Genomic DNA, 20,521 nt, shown 5'->3' with positions numbered 1-20,521 from the left:
GGACACAGTCTAAAGATGAGCCAGAGGTAGTATAGATTTGACACCAGGAAAAAATTCTTCACTGAACGAGTGATTGGGTGGAGGTACCACCTCTCAAGGTATTTAAAAAACAGCCATGGCACTCAGAGTCATGGTTAAATTGATGAGGTGATGTTAGGTCATAGGTTGGACTTAATGATCTCCAAGGTCTTTTCCAACCTTGTTAATTCTGTGATTCTGTTTCATAATAGTCTCCATTGTTTCATGAAGCCCTGCAGTGTCACAATGGACCTTTGGTTTCATGAGTCCCCACAGTGTAACAATGGACCCTTGGCTCCATGACGTTCCTCAGTGTCACAATGGCCCTTTGGTCACAATGAACTTCTGGTTCCATGAGCTTTCATACTCTCAGCAACAGTTCTGCAATGTCACCATGGACCCTTTGTTCCAAAAGGTTCTGGAGTATAACATGATCACCTTAGTTCTGTGAGGCCCTGCAGTGTCAGAATGCACCCACGGTTGCAGGAGGTTCCACAGTGTCACCATGGCCTCCTTGGATCTGCAGTATAACAATGGACCATTGGTTCCATGAGACCCCAAAGTGTCACAATGTACTTTAGTTCCATGAGGCCTTTCTCTGTCACAATGTACTTCTGGTTCCATGACGTTTCTCAGTGCCACAATGGTCTCCTTGGATCTTCAGTGTCACAATAGACCATAGGTTCCATGCAGCCCCACTCTGTCAAAATGGATTTTGGTTCCATGAGCTCTCACAGTGTCAAAAGGCCCCTTTGCTCCTGGAGGTTCTGTAGCGTAACTGTTGATTCATTGGTTTTGTGAGGCTCCATTGTCAACAAATTTCCAAAACATAATAATAGGACTCCATAACACTAATTTGTTACTAAAGGGGGCATATTTTTTTTCAGGCCTCAGGTCCAATGTGGGATAACTCTTAACCTTACATGGGCATGTCATTATATAACAGTGTTGCTAGTATTTGGTCACTAAATCTTTATTACAATTTACCTATTTCTATAAAACCCACACCAAATTCCTACGTTCAGTCCTTGTTTCTGCTGTCAAGGCATTCTTGAGCCAGATGTTTTCTTCTTCTCTTCCAGCCATCCCTGCTGGGAAAGTTGTACCAGATACATACCTTGTTCCTGTTCACAGGCACATTAAAAATTTAAATAATCCCTTTGGTATAAAGGCCAAGGCTTTGTGTGGCCAGGCAGAGGCAGGCAGGACACAGAGCTGTCAGCAAAGGAAGGGCCAGCGAGGTGGGGCAGCCGGGGGATGACGACAGCCTGCAGGGACAGAGGCGCAGGGCATGGACACCGTAGGACAGCCTGGGCTGCAGAGGGCACAGGGATGGGCAGCAGCTGAAAGGCCCTGCCAGAGCCAACTGCTGCAGCACTTGGGCCATGGCTGCTGGCCCTAGGCCTGAGGCCAGCAGGGGCAAGTGAGCCTTGCTGTGCTGGGGCCTCATTGCCTCCTTGTCCCTGCTCAGCAGCCTGGCAGGGGCCGCCCCATGGTCCTGCCCTTGGCATTGCACATCCTCAGAGCCCAGTGCCCCGGGAAGAGCCCTGAGCAATGAGGGAGGGACAGGATCTGCCTTGCCAGGGGCTGGGGCTCAGTCCTTGGCCCTTTGCATTCCTGAAACACACCCAGGTTTGCTCAGCACCAGAGACACTTTTCCCTTGTTTGTCCCCACCTGTCATCAGTGCCTCCAGTGTTTTGCTCTAACTGGAATCTGGGTGTTGGAATAAAAAATGCAAGGAATTCTCAGAACATGGGATCTGTAGTCCAAAGCTTAGAATTAAACACGGTTGAGTAGAGGTAGGTTTAGTTTTAGAATTTAAGATATAGCAAAAATAAAGGTAGTTACAAAAGTAACAAGAAGTTTTAGAGTGAAGCAATGTAAGTTTTGTCTGACAAGATATAATTGGATAAGAAAGTTCACACTGTAGTGTGAGCCAGTAAGACGAAATATCTTATTATTGAATTAGAAACATAAATATCTCTGTTGACAATGTTTTATTGGTTAATAAATCCTTAAAAGACCTTGCAGTCCTAAGTCTTGTGACTTCTAAGCCATGCTGTGGCTATCTGTAAGACAAGCTTCACCTTTCTGCCTGTATAGAAATTAAATCACACTTTCTAAAGCAACTCAGAAGTTCCGTCTCTCTGTTTCATTTGGAAAAAGAAAAAAACCCCACTAAAAATGTAGCATTAAAAAAATAAGCCCAAACTAAAAAATGTATCATAAAAGCAGTAAATTCATACTTTAAAAATATAACGTATAAACAATAATCCTGCACCTGGGGACACCTTCTCAGTCATGTCCCTCAGTGGGACCCATTAGAACTTCAGGAAACTTTGGACTTTGAATCTGACTTTGAATTTTTATGGAGGTTTCTTTTCTTCCTTTACCCTATTTTTTCCTATCTGACATGATTGTCATGAGTTTCTTCTCTAATTTGACCCTTGGGAAACCTTCTCCTTCACGTTTATTAGTGGAACTCACTAAAAGTAAGAGAAACTTTGGAGTTTGAATCTGACTTTGAATTCTTGAGAGGTTTCTTCAGCTCCCTCTTAGGGACTGGTGTTCAGGGACTGAGCTCCAACCCCTGAGAGGTTCATTGAAGTCCTTGTGCTGTGTCTGTGCAGCTGAGCTGGGCTGGGCTCCTGGCACAGAGGCAGCTACTTGCACTGGCAGTGCTGCACAGAGACAGCCAATATTTCCAAAATATTATTTGGAGCTCCCCGGCAGCACCAAATGCACCATGGGGCTCATTGGGATCATGCAAGTCCTGACAAACCATGGCTCTGCCTTGATTTCCCTCTGGTCCAGTGCAGTCCGTTATGATGGTTTTCAACTCCAGTTATGGAGAAATAATTCAAAGAGCTCCTTAGAAATTCTCATTCCTATTTTAAAGAGTATATTTTATTAGTGTTCTCTTTAGATTAGAGATGATTGCAGCATTCTGTGATTGACGTTGATCCATGGTCTCTCCTCAGGAGGTCTGGCCTGTTCAGAAAAGTTGTGCCTTGGAATCTGACCCAGCGTCAGACAACCGGACAACCTTGCACCATATTCCCCAGCCCTATCCTGTCTGTCCTCACTCACCTGGGAACTGGAGAACTGGCTACACTCAGGAAAAAAAGATGTTTGTCCCTTTTTCTTTTTATTTTTCTTTTTGGAGCAATCTAAAATTCTTAATTTTCCCCACTGCAATCAGACACACTCCTCAGGTGTGTGCCAGCCCAAGGTGCCACCAAAACCACTGTTGAGCTGCCCTGGGCCAGCTGTGAGGGTGGATCATCATCCCAACCTGCACTGGGCACTGCCAGGGGCTGTGGCCATGGACACTGCACTAACCCCACTGCTGGGTTTGGTGGCACAGAAGCCATGAGAAGCTCAAGTTTCCTTGGAAACACTGGGGAGGACTGGGACATACTGGGAACACTGGGAACATTGTGGGGCACACTGGGACATAGTGGGAGTGATACTGGGGAGGACTGGGACATACTGGGAACATGGGGAATACTGAGGAGGAATCTGGGAAGACTGGGATAGACTGTGGGGGTACACAGAGACACACTGGGACATACTGGGAGCAGTACTGGAGAGGACTGGGACAACCTGGGAACACTGTATCACCACGGTCCAGCCCAGCCAGCCCAGATTCCCCCTCAGCCTTCCCAGAGAGACACACTGGGACATACTGGGAGCAGTACTGGGGGATACTTGGGCAAACTGGGGATACTGTGAGTGATACTGGGGATTACTGTGAAAAACTGGGGACACTTGGAACAGTGTGGGCAAGACTGGGGGACATTGGGGCACTCTATAGGTGACACTGGGGGGGGTCCTAGAAGAGATCTAGGAGAGACTGGTTGTGAACTAATGTGTACTGGGAGGGACTGGGCTGTACTGGGAGGGACTGGGCTGTACTGGTTGGGCCTGGATGGGCAGTGAGAATGTATTAGACTATACTGGGGATGAACTGGGCTGTACTGAGAGGGCGTGAAGGGGCACTGGGGTTGTACTGAGCTGTACTGGGGACGAACTGGGCTGTACTGGGAGGGATTGCAGGGGTTGAATGGGCTGCTCCTGCCTCCGATGATCACTACCCTCAGTCAATCCGCACCAGGGATCGGAGCCTCAGAAGCACTGCCTGGTGTCAGCGCCATCTTTTCTTTTTGCCTCTAACTCCCATCATGCCCCGCGGCCCGATTGAGCCCCGTTGGAGACGGGACTACAACTCCCATAATGTCCCGCGATGCACATAACCCCGGTATCTGCCCACGCATGTGTCCCATTAGTGTCCCTGAGACTCTCCAGGATCCCTAAGTCTCCCCTCAGCGCCCAGTTGGGACACCCCCAAAAGTGTCTCCGGATTCTCTGAATGCTCCCAACCCCAAAGATTCCCTGATAACACAGTTCAGCACCTAAAACTCCTGTCGTGCACCGCACCCTAAAGAGCCCAGTTAGAGCTGCCCAAGCTCCCCTAAGTGTACCCGACCTGTTCCCCCCTGAGGACCTCAAGTCATGGCTGCGATGCAAAAGTGTCCCCCAAGTGCCATCCCGGACCCCAAAACACCCCTTCCGAGCCACTTCCGGGACTACAGCTCCCATCATGCTCTGCGGTCAGAGAAGAGCATTAAATCTCCCATCATGCCCTGCGCCCCACCCAGAGACATTGTAGCTGTGACAAGAATTCCCATGATGCTTCACGGCCCAATAAAACTTTATTATACCTGTGGTTACAACTCCCATCATCCCCCGTGCCCCACAGAGCCCCGTCAGAGCCCCCAGTGCCTGCCCGGACCCCGAAGGGCCCCATATTCCCCTCCCTGAGCTCCAGGTGCCTCCCTGGACCCCCAAGAGCTCCCCTGGAGCCTGATTTGTCCGTCAGAGTCCCTTAGTGTCCCTCCGAGTGCCCAGCCAGCTCCTGAAAATGATTAAAAGAAATACTAAAGGACTATAAGTAGGACTAATAAGCACAAAGAAAGAGAAATGAAGAGCCAATATTGGTCAATTAACTAATGAAGAGAATTGTGTTACTTAGAACCAATGAACCAAAAGTTTTTTGGTTGCTAAAAATGTATTGTTTTACATAAATAAAAAAATAAGGTAATAAGATATAGAATAATATTATTATAAAAAAAGGGGAAAATTTAATTTTAATTATAAACTACTATTATAAATTTTGTTTACAAAGAAAAATGCATAATTTTGTTTTAATGTTTTGGGATTTCAGTCCTACGTGGCCAATTTCAGAGGTGGTGATGTTGGAGGTGAGGAGCACTTTCTCCCAATAGGGTCAGCCTGCAAGGGGCTCATTCTTGTCTGTGCCCAAACCTCCTAAGGAGACATTCAGCACCGAGATAACTTATGGAATACGTAAGTCACCTCTAGCCTGAACTGAAAAATTAAAATAATATGCTCATGATAAAACAAAAATTCATGAGGTGCACTTTGAAATCTCCTTCCTTGACAGAACTCCAAACTGACTCAAATCAGTTGCACAAGCCCTGCAGACTTGAAGACAAATGAAGATAAAGAGATCCTGAAATCTTTATTTTAATGATCCCCACGGTGGATTTGGGGCTGGGTCCAGGACCCCCAGGCACTGAGAGAAGGTTGAAGAAGCTGCTCAAGGAGTCAGAAGCAAAACTTCAAGTCCCTTGGAGCATCACTGGCCCCACTGAGGGCAGGGACTGCCAAAGGCTCCCCAGGGACTGGTGAGAGCAGATCTTTGAGGGCAGGATTGCAGGAGCCAAAGGCTGTGAGCAGGAACTGCAATGCTGAGCAAGGCCTGGGCTGGTTGGAGGCAGCAGAAAGGCCAAGGCCTGAGCCCAGGCCTGGCCCAGCAGGGCCTGTCCCTCACGGGTGGCTCGGGGCTGTTCCTGGGGCACTGGGATGGGAGGGGCAGCAAGGACAAATGGCATCACCCTGCAAGCCCTGCCAGCCTGCTCAGGAAGGGCCGAGGCAGCAGCAAAGTGCAGCCCCTGCAAGGAAAGTTCCGTCTGTGGGGCTGCAGAGGCACTGCCCAGCCCAGGGCACAAAGGCCTGGGTGCCTCTGGCCCTGCCAGCCCTGCCCAGCCCTTGGCCATCTCTCCTGCAGCCTGTGCCCCTGTGCGTGCTGCTCCTCTGCCCTGGCCGGCTGCACATGCCCATCTCGCTGTCCCCCCAGCATTTCTCAGCCCAGCATTGCTGTGCCCTCCCTGGGCTCCCTGCACCCAGTGCTGCTGGCTCCTGGCACACAGAGCCATGGCATGGCCCAGCCTCACGCTGGGACACCTCGGCCACCAGCATTCTGCCCTAGCAGGGACTTTGCTGTTTCCTCACCTCCAGGCTGAACCTTCCAGGCTGAACTTGGGGGAGATTTCCTTCTCTTCCCACTCCCAAAGAAAGCTCTGTCTCCTGCTGTTCACAAACTGAGAAGGGCTGGGGTGAGATGTGGTGGTCAGAGGCTGTTTGGGGTGCAGTGACCATGAAATTATGGAGATTTAAATACCCTGTAAAGAAAGGATGGGCATCAACAAAACTGCTTCGGACTTACAAACGGAAGACTTTGGCATATTCAGGATGTAGATTTGAAGATAATTGAATCAAGTACTGATTTTTCATGGGAAACAGCGCTTAAGAACAAAGGGTTCCAGGAAGGATGGAGACATTTCAAGAAAGAAATCTTAAAGGAGCAGAAGCAGCCTGTCCTTGCATGCCAAAAGTGAGCTAGTAATAAAACTGACTAGCCTGGCTTGGCATGGAGCTTTTTCTAGGAACTCAGGGAGAAAAGAGGCTGCATCACCTTTGGACAGAAGGGCAGGAAACTCAGGAAGTGTTTATTGATGTTGTTTGGTCATGAAGAAAAATTAGAGGTGAAAGATCAATTAGGACATAGCCTGGCCATTTCTGTGAAGGATAAAAAGTCTTATTTTATAAACACATGAATGGGAAAAGCAGGGACAAGGAGAACCTCCATTCCTTATTGGGGGCAGATATGGTTGCCAAAGATGAGGAAAAGGCTGAGGAACTTAACGCATTTTTTGCCTCAGTTTTCAAGTAAAAGATATTTTGTCATCAGGGCAAGTGATCTCCTGAGCTGGTAGATGGGGACAGGGAGCAGAACAGACACCAGAAATCCAGGAGGAAGCATCTGGGGATTTGCTGAGCCACACAGATGCTCCCAGATGTCTCTGGGACCAGATGGGATCCATACTAGTGGGATGAGAGAGCTGCTGGATGAGCTCCCCAAGCTGCTCTCCATCATTTACCATCAGTTCTGGCCCACCAGGGAAGTCCCAGAGGTGCCAATGTGAGCCCATCCCCAAGAAGGGCTGGAAGGAGGATCTGGGGAACTCCAGGCCTGTCAGCCTGACCTCGGTGCCCAGCAAGGTGATGGAACAGATCACCTTGAATGCCATCACAGGGCACCTGCAGGATGGCTGAGGGATCAGAGCCAGCCAGCATGGATTTCAATATCTGCATTGATGATCTGGATGGGGGCATTGAGGAAATGTGCAGATGCCACCAAGCTGGGTGTGAGGGTGGATCTGCTGGGAGGGTATGAGGGCTCTGCAGAGGGACCTGCACAGGCTGGATCCAGGGCCCAAAAGCAAGCCTCACAAACAAGGTGAGGTTTAACAAGACCAAGTGCTGGGTCCTGCACTTTGGCCACATCAACCCCTGCCATGCTACAGACTGGAGACAGAGTCGCTGGACAGTGGCCAGGCAGAAAGGGAGCTGGGGGCACTGATGGACAGCAGGCTGTCCATGAGCCAGCAGTGTGCCCAGGTGGTCAAGATAGCCAATGGCACCTGACCTGGATCAGGAATGGTGTGGCCAGCAGGACCAGAGCAGTGATTCTTCCCCTGTATTCAGCACTGGTTGGGCAGCACTTCAAGTACTGTGTCCAGTTCTAGGTGTGTGTCATGGTTTGACTTGAGTTTGCCAATTTTAATATATTTAATTTCTTTTAGAGATAAGATTTAGGAGCAAAAACAAGGCAGGCTTAAAACTTAAAAGGGTATTAAAAGAAATTTATTAAGAACACACACAAAAAAAAGAAATTCAGAATAAGATTTCCAGATTATTCTCTCCTCTTTCTTCCCTCATCTTCCACATTTCTTAACAGCAACATACAGAGAACACTTCAGTCAATTATCTACTTAAATAATCATCTCAGTTCACTCTAGAGAGAAAAGTTTGTTTTTTGGGTTTAGGCTTAGGGGGTGTCTTCATTTTCACAATTTTGCATCCACCCGGAGAAAAACTGCAAACTATGAACCTCCTCTCATCCACACAGTCTCTCCAGTGCTGTGTTATGGGTTATGCTGCACACTTGGGGTACTACTTTTAAAGACAAGCTGCTGAAAGACAAAATTCTCTTCATCTCTTTTTCTATTAAATGTCACTGTCTACATTTCCAGTCCCAAAACAGAGAGCCCCATTTCCTCAAGGCAAAAGGATCTTCTTCTCAAGCACTTCCTCCCCAATTATATTTCACAGTTTAAAGGAATTTCAGTGTCGTCACAGTCCCCTCATAGCCCACAAAAAGGTTTTCAGCTACTTATAAGTGGCATGTCTTCAATCTCTTCTCATCTGGAAATTTAATCTTCATTTCACTGACTTCAGTAGACTCCTTGCTTTATTTTTCTCATTCAGGGGAGCTCAGGAGATCTGTAGTCTCATCTCCTCACATCGCATGGTCAACTGGAGGCCTCTCCTATCTTGGTTGCTTCCAAAAACGGCAGCAGAAGCCCAGCTGAGTCGTGGCCACACCGGAGGGGTCCAGGACCTCAGCAAAAGCCTCCACCCACCTGGCCACTAGGGCTCCCCAGCTGAGAACAGGGGGAGGGGAGGGTGCTTTGGTGGCTCCCCCACCCCCCCCTCCCCCCACCCCGCTCGGCCAGGCTGCATGGAGAAGGGGCCAAGGCCTGGCTGACCAGGGGCTGGGGCCAAGGCCGGGCTGAGCCGGGGCCGAGCCAGAGCCAAGCCGGGGCTTGGGCTAACCTCACCTCCATGGAGGCTGGAACTCAAAAGAGAACGGATTAACTTTTCCAAAGTGATTTATGAAAAGGAAATAGCTTTAAATTGGTTATTCAGTTTGTCAACCACTAAATCAGCTCTCTGATACGTCCCCGCAGCCCACAGAGGAAGCTCCCAGAGAAGGGATAATCCTCCTGTTTCCCAGACCTGTGATGCTCCTCTTGGGCGGCTTCCCCTGCCATGTGAAACCAGCAGAGTGTGATACTATGGAAACCCATGGAGCCCTGGGCATTGTGACACAGCAGGGCCTCATGGACCCAAGGAGTGAATTGTGAGTCTTCCAAACCTCACGCAACCAAAGGGCCATTGTGACACTTCAAAGCCTTGTGGAACCCAGGGGACCACAGTGACACTGTGGGGTCCATGGAACCAAGAGGCCATGTATTACTGTGGAGCCTCATTGACTGATGGTCCATGGTGACACTGCAGGGCAGTATGTAATGGAGACCACTATGATACTACATGGTGTCATGGACCCAAGGGCCATTGTGACACCGTGGGGCCTTGTGGGACCAAGGAACAGTTCTGGTACCATGGAAATTGTGGCAATTGTGTCACCATGGAACCAAGGAGACCACTGCAACATTACACAACACCAGGGCCTCTCCCCAGTGTGGATGCACTGGTGGACTCTCAGGTAGGACATCCACCGAAAGCTCTTTCCACATTCCAAGCAGGTGCAGGGCCGTTCCCCTGTGTGGATCACCTGGTGCTGCATCAGATCGTGGCTGTCTCTGAATCCCTTCCCACATTTCCCACACTCATAGGGCTTTTCTCCAGTGTGGATCATCTGGTGCTGGATCAGATGGGAGCTGTGGCTGAAACCCTTCCCACATTCCAAGCACTTGTGGGGCTTCTCCCCTCCATGAGGCTTCTCCACCAGCTCTGAGCTCTGCCTGCATCTCCGGCCGCCTTCCCAGCTCAGGGAGGGTCTTTGCTCCTCACAGCTCCCTGGGCTGGGTTTGCAGCCCCTCCTCTTGAGGGATCTCTGGGGCTTTTCCTCTTCCTCCATCCACCCACAGATTGGGAATGAAAAATCCTGGATTGGGAAAAAAAACAAGAGGAGAGCGCTTTGGATTAGATGTTCCTTCTTGCCCAAGTTTATCTTAGGAAGTCATTTGGCATCTTCTGTTCTGTAAGAATTTCCAAAACACAATAATTCAGACCAAAAATTCTCCAAACATACAGACACATATGAAAAGCTCCCCAAAAAGCAAGACTCAGCCAAAATCACCCTAAGAAATATTATAATAAAATATAATAAAATAAAATAAAATAAAATAAAATAAAATAAAATAAAATAAAATAAAATAAAATAAAATAAAATAAAATAAAATAAAATAAAATAAAATAAAATATAAATTAGCCGTGACAAAAAACCAGAGCATCACCTTTAGCCCAAGAAATCTCAGAAACACCAAGATTCACCTCTGTGAAAATTGTGGATGCCCCTCCACAGGCAACTGCTGCATTTGGGAGGGCTGCAATGCTCCTGAGGCTTGGGGCGGGGAGGTTGCAGTTACAAGGAGGGGTGGACGCTTGTGCTGCGTCTTGTTTCTGCTCCTCTTTCTCCTCCTGTGTCCCTACTCTTCCTCACAGTCCTCTTCTGTTGCATTATCCTTTTCGCCCCTCTCCTACAGCCTAAAATCCAACTCTTTTTTCTACTATTCCTCCTTCAACTGCACTCCCACGGGAAGAAAAAAGACTTAACAGAGCCATGAATATTGTTAGGTATTCAAAAGTGGGGTGCATATTAAGGAGGGGATGCAGTGGGTGCATTGGGAAGTCTGTACCTCTCAAGTACTTCAGCAAATGGAGAAAGGGAGAGGGAGATGCGGCCGGGAAAATTAGGAGTAAAACTCTCCAACAATTGCAGAGACCCCATGGAAATTGCCCCATGGCCTCTCTCTTTTACTTTTAGAGGACTCCTCTGTCTTCTTTGTGGACAGAAACCTCTGTCCTCTGAAGTTTTTCACACACCTTGGGGCCCAGCCGGAATTCCTTCCCCCGTGCGGGACGGGGGTGGCGAGTGGAGCTGAAGGTGCCTCACCCAGTTTGGGTGATTGGCTCCCTTGGGGGGCGGTGGCACCGGGCATGGATTGGGTACCCAGGAGTGACCAGGAGACAGATGAGTGACAGATCAGGGGGGCTGTGAAGAGTTGGCAGCCAGAGAGCACTGAAAATCTCATCAGTGAGTACTGTGGGATCTTCAGGGACTAAACATAGCAGGGCACCCATAGAAGTGGGTAGGAGGGAAAGCCAGGAAGGGCTCATAGCAAAAGGGATGATGACCTCAAAATATCTCTGAAGGGGCCCTTGGGAGCATGTTGAGGCAGTTTGCACATTCTCCCAGAGGTAATCAAGGACATGGATACCCAGAGGGGCAATAAGGGAAGTCCAGGAGGGATTTAGACAACAGGGGATGGATGCTTTTGGTGTGCTGGGAAGGGATTGGGTGATGGGGAGTGTGCAAGAATAGGGTTCAGGCAAGAAGCAGAAGGAGGAATCTATGTGGTAAGAAAAAGGATGATGGATAAGAGGAAGACAAAAATACTGAGGATGGGGATGTTTTTCAGCAGGCTCTTATCCTCAGAAGTTGCCAGCTGCTACAGATCCTTTGTATCCCCGGTTCCCAGGACAGGCAGACAAGGAGGTCAGGATTTCAGGGGGTTTTTCTGTGCTGGGGAGTGGCAGGAGTGGGCGCAGAGGAGCAGCACCGGGAGAACGGGCTGGGAGCCTGTGGGGAGCTGCGCGGCCGGGCCGGGGCTGTGGGGCAGCCGGGGCTCAGCGCCGGGCACTGCCTGAGCCCAGCACCCCCCGGACAGGGCCGGCAGTGGCCCCCGGCCCCCAGGAGGCTCTGTGGACCTGCCAGCCCTGCCCGCCAGGGGGGCAGCGTTCGGACACTGCAGCAGGACAGGGACTGGCTCTGGGATATGGGCTGGGGAGGGCAGGGCAGCACAAGGACCAGGAGCAAGGAACAGCTGGGAAATGTGCATTGGATGTGGAAGGATCGAGATTAGCTTTTAAGCATTTTGTTTGGGTCACTGCAGAAAGGAATGATTTTGCAGAAAGCTCAGCAGCTGTCAGAGGATGAGCACCTCCAGGTACTGAGGGAGGCTGCAGGAGGGGCAGAAGAAGCCTGTGGAGCAGCTGGTCAGAAAGGCACAGTAGGTGAATGCAAGAAGGGATGAGGAAAAGGCCAAGGTGAAGGCAAAAGCCATAGCAGAGTTTCTACAGCCCCTAAGGGATGAACCCCAGGGCCCAAAGGGGCCCCAGCACCCAAAGGTTGGGGTTGACCACAAGGACCTGGTAGAGGCATTGCCCTCCTTGGCAGGGAGAGCCGAGCCAAACAGCCCTTGGAAAGGAATCAGGGCTCCATCTGCAGGGCAGGAGGACACTGGAAGCAGACACAGGAACATCATAAGGAGGAGCAAGTCCAGCCCTTGATGGACAGGCATTGTTAGGAGTATCAGAGCTCCCACTGCACCAGGGACCCACCGCATTGGAGCCCCTGACAATATTCAGGGTGGGTCTGGATTGAGAGGAGGCCTGACCTTAAGGACACAGGGGCCTCTCCATTTACTCTGAATCTTAGACATAAGGGGGTAAAAATGCTAAAAATTTCTTTAATTCTTCAGGAGATAAATGCGAAAGATAAGCTGGTATGTTTTATCCAACCACTACTAACAGATGTGGGGGATGGGTTTGAAATGCAGGAATTTTTATTTGCTCCTAATTGTGATCATAATTTACTGGGATAGGGTTTGATGGCAAAATTAGGAATAAAGATTAATATCACAATAGGTCATAAACAGGTTAGTTCTGTTGTGCCTTTGTGTCAAACCTGTGGCAAGGCCTATAGTGAAATGAACTCAGAAGTGTGGGCGCCTCCAGGAAAATAGGGGAAATTAGATACGGAGCCTCTGCAAAGTACTTTGAAGCAACCAGGACAAGTGGTGTCTAAAGCAACACCCTATTCCAAGGGAGGGACGGAAGCCCTGTTACTGAGTCCCTGCTAAAGGCAGGGCTTTTGGAGCCAAGGATCTCTCCCTACAATGCTCCTATCCTACCAGTCAAGAAACTGGATGGATGGACACAAGGACAAAAGCAGAATTTTCAAATCTTAAAAAGCAGATTGAGACTCCCAACCTGGCCCTTCCACACAGGGAAAAAGAAATTTAATTGTACGTGGATGTTAAACAGAGCCATGCCAAAGGAATTCTTGTGCTAAAATGTTTAACCCAGTGGCCAGAGTGGCCTCATTCTCTGCAGAATTGTGCAGGCACAGTTTTAATGGGACCTGAGGACCAAAAACTGATGGCAGGAGGATGTCCTGTTGTTCAAGTCTGGCACCAAGTTAAACCTTTGATAACCAAAAGAGCCTCTACATGGATGAGCTGTGCTCAGTTACTACAGAATTAAACTTGTTCAGTGGCACAGGAGGATTTACAATTGAGGACAGGGAAAGGGTTTAACCCAGCCTCCTGTTTGAACAGCCTGCACAGAGGCTGGGAACAAACCCATGGCTGCATTCAAGTGACAGAGCTCCAGAGCCAGGACAGGAGAGATGGATGAGACATTCCCTGGCCTGAGGGGAAAAATGTGTTTTTGGATGGGTCTGCAAGGGCAGGAGAAGGGAAAAGAGATCCAAGACACTCTGATTAAGGAAAGGGAATTAGACCAAGCACAAGTTACCGCCCACATGGTCAGCTGAACCAGCAGAGATGTGAGTGCTTGGAAGAGCCTGGCACTGAAATGCCCTGAGCAGGAAGGTTTAAATATCTGCTGGTGACAGCACGGCAGCTAACAGGGTGGCTAAACCAATTCTGACCTCTCAGCAATTACTGGATTGCTTATTAAGGTATTTCTAAAACAAATATTTCCAAGATAAGGGAATGTGGAACCAACAGACTGACATGGGGAACTCATTTCACAGGAAAGATCCTTCAGGGGGTTATGGCTGCTTTAGGAATACAATGGGACCAAACACAAACCCTGGTAACTCCAGACCTCAGATCAGCTAGAAAGAATGAATGTGGGACTAAAGGAACACCTTTAGAAGCTGGTGATAGAAACCAAGATGCCACGGGTACGGCTTTTGCCAGTGGTTTTGGCAAGAATAAGAGCCAGGCCGAGGACAGATATTCAATTATCTCCCTTGGAATTGCTGTTTGGAATTCCTTACCCTGCTCACTCTCCACCTAGTGGGGTTGGAGATAAGGGATGTATATTTCAAACAGTCTGTGGCCACAATCCTGTCTCTTGTGAAATCTCTCCCACAGGAAGCTGGGCTGGCACAGAGCCTGCCTTTGCACTTTGCTGTTCTCAACATCCAACCAGGACATCGGGTCCTGCCTGAGGAGTGCAGAGAAGCACCACTGGTGGCCAAGTGCTGTGGCCCATCCCAAGTGTCCCTGAGCACAGAAATAGCCCTAGCACAGCTCAGCACGGGGGGACCCCTCACCCTGGGCTCAGGGGCTCTCAAGCCCCGCAGATTTGCACTTCCCGGCTGCAGCACCAGCATGGGAGGTCCCACTGAGCCTGCACTGAAGGCAACGCAGCAGCAGCCAGGGCTCCACAGCGGGGGAAGCCCCTGGGCCTGCCCACACATCCTCTGCTCAAATCCTCTGCCTGGGCACCCTCCTTTGGCATATCCAGCCACTGGGGCCAATCCTTGCTGCCACTGCTGCAGCTTCGCTGCTTTCTGTGCCTGCACTGCCACAGCTGCTGGGAAGCACAACGGCACAATTCCACTCTGGCTCCCAATATACTAAGTTTAAATTTATTAAAAATCTCATTTCACTTCTCAAGCTTGGTTTGGTTTGCCTTGGGGAAAGGAATTTTAAAGGCTTGTTTTTAAGGGATGTTACACCACTCAACAGGGATGAGTTTAACATCTCAACAGACTGGGAATAGCCCAAAAGATAGCCACGAAGATAACAACCATTAACAAAACATCATCAGTTATCAGCAAACATCAAGGAACACCCATCCCAGACACAGCCCCAAGGCATAACTGTAGACACCTGGTCTGCAGAACCCAGAGAAGGAAATCCAGGTGTGCAGACCTAATTAACATCAGAAGAGGAGAAATCCGTGTGCAATGAGAAACAAAACAGTGAGAACTACATAACATGAAAGCAATGAACATTAAACCAATGGGCTTCAGTGGGTTCAGACTGTATAAAGTTTAGGAAAAATCTATAAAACTCACGTGTCATGAAATTATTTTCTCTGCACACCTGTGGTATGTCCGTCACGTATCCTGGCCAGAATCAAATAATACCTTGACTCTCTAACAATAAAGATATCAAGTTAAAAGAAGACTGGGGGGGAACACATGTGAGTCATGCAAGGGCTGCTCTGGAAGTGCATATCGGTTCCAGGCAGGTGGGAGAGGAGTTTTAGAAATGCAAATTAACTCTGCTCAGGCAAAGTAACCATTTATCATTTGAATTACAGGATTAGATAACAAGATGTCAGCGAAATAGTAATCAACCACAAAAATCCAGCTCTTGACCTTGCTGACCGAGTTACTCCAAAGTATAAGGCAAGATTTGTGGAAAATTAAATTACTCGAACTGCTGTTTGTGAAAAGTGGTGAAACAGATAACAAAGGAAATAATAAGTAGCTCATATTCCAGTCCAAATGTAAAAAGGATAGAAATGGGACACGTTTTCGTGATTCCCATGCAGATCATGGGTTAAACGAATGCTGTTGCTCCTCTGAAGTGCTGCAGCAATTCTCATCTTTTTCCCATGCACTTCCTGAGTGCAGCTCATTCAGCAGGTGAGCAAGGGGATGCAGGTGGCAGCCAGGCCTCCTGATTCAGAAACAGCTACAAAAGGACAGGGAAGGAGGTCACTGAGAATAATCCAAAAATCAAAGAGAAGCAGGGAAAAGAGATTGAGCTAATGGTAAATAAAGTAAGTAAAGATAATGACAGAGAAAATTCGAATAAGGTTTGAACGGAGTAAGATTAATGTGCTTGGAGATAGGACCACGGATTTCTATAAAAGGAAGTAATTGGAGAAACCATCAGTTTCAGAAAATGTTACTAATTGACATGGACTGCTGCTGCTCAGCTAAGATCCTGAAAAATTCTTGAACTTGGAGAAGGAAAAAAAACCTTAACAAAACCAGAAATATCGGATATTATACTAAAGGAGGGACGCATATTAAGGGGCACACGCAGCAGGCGGATCGGGAAGTCTGAACCTTCCAAGTACCTCAGACAGTGGGGAAAGTGATTGGGAGATGCAGCCGGGAAAACGAGGATAAAAAGGAGACTGCGTTTAATAGACCGCATGGCACATGCCACGTAGAATCTCCCTTTGTTCACGAATGAAGTCACTTTTACAGGACTCCTCTGTCTCCTTTGTTCACACAAACCTCTGGCGATGCGAATTTTCCCGCACAGCCCCGGGGCCTCTCTCAAACATCCCGTGCCCGGCTCGGGCTCCTGCTGGGGCTCCACGTGGGTTCCGGCTCCATCCCGGACTCACCCCCAGCTCCCACCGTCCTCAGTTCCTGGTCACACCGAGCTCCCGCCGGTTCAGGGCAGCAGCGGTTCCTTGGCCCGATGCCCGGGCCGGCCCCAGCGCGGGAGCAGCTACTCAAGCGAGATTTCCGAGAAATGGCAGAGCTCGGGGAAAGAGAGGGAAGTCCGTGCCGTGTGCAGAGCCCGCCCCTGGCTGCGATTAAGTGATTGTGCTGCCACTCTTAATTCCCGAGCGCTGATTGGGCAAAACCAAAACAAGCCCGGCCTCGCCTGAGGAGCGGCTCCCGCGCTGGGCCCAGCCCTGCCATCAGGACGGGGAACCCCTGCTGCCCTGAACCGGCGGGAGCTCGGGGTGAGCAGGAACTGAGGGCACTGGTAGCTGAGAGTGAGTCCGGGATGGAGCCGGGACCCACCTGGAGCCTCGGCAGGAGCCTGCGCCGGGAAAGGGATGTTTGAGAGAGGCTCCGGGGCTGTGCGAGAAAATTCACGTGGCCAGAGCTTTGTGTGGCCAAAGGACACAGAGGCGTCCTGTAAAAGTGATTTTATTTATGAACAAAGGGAGAAGCCATGCGGCATTTGCCATGCGGTCTCTAAAATGCAGCCTCCTTTTTATCCTCATTTTCCCGGCTGCATCTCCCAATCGCTTTCCCCACTGGCTGAGGCACTTCGAAGGTTCAGACTTCCCGTTTCACCTATTCAATGTCTCCCTTAATATGCACCCCTACTACGATATTAATCTTACTGCTTTCACTCTGTCCTCTTCATTCCTCAGGAACTGTCTTTACAATCTTTTACTTGCTATTTACTCAGTCTGTTTTTCTGGGTCTTCTTTGGTTTTGAGATTATTCTCAGTGCCCTCTCTCCCTGTCCCTTTGTAGCCGTTTCTGGATCAGGAGGCCTGGCTGCCACCTGCATCCCCTTGCTCACCTGCTGAATGAGCTGCACTCAGCAAGGTGTTGTGCATGGGAAAAAGATGAGAGTTGCTGCAGCACTTCAGAGGAGGAACAGCATTCGTTTCTGGTCATGGTCAGCCAGGGAATCATGAAAACGTGTCCCATTCCCATCCTTTCTACATTTGGACTGGAATATGCGTCCCTTTCTTATTTCCGTTTTTATCTCTCCGCCACATCACAGTTATAATCTATTTGCAAACATCAGTTTAAGTAATTTAATTTTCCACAAATGTTGCATTCTTCCTTGGCCTGGTTAGTGAAACAGGGGATTTAAGGGTTAAATAGAATGAAGAGTATAACATATATAGTACCAGTCACTGTGTGCTTATAAGGAAAGGAATGCACGATAAGAGACCCTTGATGTATAGGAAAGGGGTCCCTCTCCATAAAAGTGCAAAGTCTGCGACCAAGAGACTAAAAGCACATGCGTGGAAAGGTGAAAAGTTCAGCTAGTGAGGAAGACTTTTACTTCATCGTTTTCCGCCCACAGACTCATTTGAAGACCACCGACTCAATAAACTACGCAGCCGCAATGAATATGCAGCTAATTTCCATACGAAGTGGGGAAACAGGCGGGGCAGATAATCAATATGTATAGGCGATTTAGAATATGCATGTACCTCCTAGATAAATAGAAGGTTAGAAGCATGTAAGGTATGCAGGATTTGGGAGGATGCTCTCCCCCTGCGTCCGGCGCTGAATAAAATACGTACCTACTCCACAACTTTACGGGTTGTGAAGACTATTTTCCGCGCTTCATTAGGTCCCCAGGAAGGTCAGGATCTGGATCTGTCTGGCTGGGTATTATTTCAAGGACACCTTGTAATCCTGTAATACAAGTGATAAATTTTTCCCCAGCAGTGTTAATTTGCATTTCCAAAGCTCCTCTTCTGGTTGCCTGAAACCAATGCTTCTGTTCCAGAGCAGCCATTGGATGACTCACATGTGGCCCCCTTCTAATCTGCTTTTTACTTCATATTTTAGTGTTAAAGCATCAAGGCATGACTTGATTCTTGCAAGGACATGCAACAGAAATAATTTCATCCACACATAGCCCGGGTGTGCAGAGAACATGATTCCATGATATGCGAGTTTTACTAGATTTTTTCGTAAGTTTCATACAGCTGAACCCATTGAAATCCATTAGTTAGATATCCAACGCTTCTAAGTTGGGTAGTTCTTAGTATTTGGTTTCCTATAGAATCCGGATTTCTTTTCTGATGATAATTAGGTCCCCTCTCCTGGATTTCCTTCTCAGCCTTTTCCAGACCAGATGTCTCCAGCTATTTCTTGGGGCAGTCTCTGAGGTGGGTGTTCCTTGATGTTTGCTAAGAGTCCTTGATGTTTTGTTGATGGTTGTTAAGTTTGTGGCGATCTTTCGGGCTATTCCCAGTCTGTTGAGATGTTAAACTCATCTCTGTTGAGTGGTGAAATATCCCTTAAAAAATCCTTTAAAATTCTTTTCCCCAGTGCAAAGGCGAACCAAGCCAATCAAATGAAATGAGATTTCAAAAAATTGGAAATTGGTAAATTTTCCAGAAATCGAATTCCAGGCAGCCCGGTGTGTGAGTGTAATTGAGAGCCAGAGTGGAATTGTGCCGTTGTGTTCCCCAGCAGCTGTGGCACTGCAGGCACAGAAAGCAGCGAAGCTGCAGCAGTGGCAGCAAGGATTGGCCCCAGTGGCTAGAGGGTGCCCAGGCAGAGGATTTGAGCAGAGGATGTGTGGGCAGGCCCAGGGGCTTCCCCCGCTGTGGAGCCCTGGCTACTGCTGCGTTGCCTTCAGTGCAGGCTCAGTGGGACCTCCCATGCTGGTGCTGCAGCCAGGAAGTGCAAATCTGTGGGGCTTGAGAGCCCCTGAGCCCAGGGTGAGGGGTCCCCCCGTGCTGAGCTGTGCTGGGGCTATTTCTGTGCTCAGGGACACTTGGAATGGGCCACGGCACTTGGCCACTAGTGGTGCTTCTGCACTCCTTAGGCAGGACCCGATGTCCTGGTTGGATGTTGAGAACAGCAAAGTGCAAAGGCAGGCTCTGTGCCAGCCCAGCTTCCTGTGGGAGAGATTTCACAAGAGACAGGATTGTGGCCACAGACTGTTTGAAATATGCATCCTTATCTCCAACCCCACTATCCGACGAGATTCCCAGCATCTATTTGTAAAGACACTATCCTTTTCTTCCTTCCATGGGGGTCCAGGCAGAGCCGCAGCTCCCAGTGTTCTCCACCTGGACCCCACCTGCGCCCCCGCGGGCCCCAACGCCCCCCACGAGGGGAATTTGGGGAGGTGGGAGGGGGACAGCGCCAAGGCCGGGATCCCCCGAGCTGTCGTGGCGGGAGCGGCTGCAGTGGGGACCGAGTGCGGGCGGGAGCGGCCGAGAGCCCAGTGCTGCCCCAGCCCGAGCTGCCCCAGCTCCATCCCTGCCCCTGCGCTGGGATGCTGTGGGTTTGGGGGGAAGAGGGAGCCGGCAGTGGGTGCTGGGCCTGGGAGCAGCAGGAGAAGGGAAGGAGAAGCAGGGCTGAAGAACAAAATGGTCAAATGATGCACATGGGAGGAGAAGGTGAGATTGTGCAGGAGAAGGAGGAATAGTAGGAGGAAGAGGAATGAGAGGAAAAGTGGGGACACAGGAGGGGGAGGAGCAAAAATGGGAAGCAGCACAAGGTTCCACCCTTCCCTGTATCTGCAACCTCCCCACCAGCGCCAGGAGTGTTGCCCTCCCCACATGCAGCAGGTCACAGGGGGAGGGGGATCTACGATTTTCACTGGGGTGAATCTTGGTGTTTTGGAGATTTATTGCAAAGAAGGTTTGTGCTTTGATTTTTTTGCAGGGTCTGAATCTTTGTATTTTGGAGGGGTGTTTTGCTGATTGTTGCTGGTTTTGGATGTTTTGATTTATGTCTTGAATATCTGGAGGATTTTCAGTTGGGGTCTTGGTGTTTTGGAGCTTCTTGCAGGCACAAGATGTCCAGTGATTTCCTGAGATGAACTTGGGCAAGAAGAAACTCCCAGCCCAAGGCCCTCTCTACTTGTTTTT

This window comes from Oenanthe melanoleuca, chromosome 25 (assembly GCF_029582105.1).
Source record: "Oenanthe melanoleuca isolate GR-GAL-2019-014 chromosome 25, OMel1.0, whole genome shotgun sequence".
Lineage (NCBI taxonomy): Eukaryota > Metazoa > Chordata > Aves > Passeriformes > Muscicapidae > Oenanthe > Oenanthe melanoleuca.
This window is presented reverse-complemented; position numbering follows the sequence as displayed.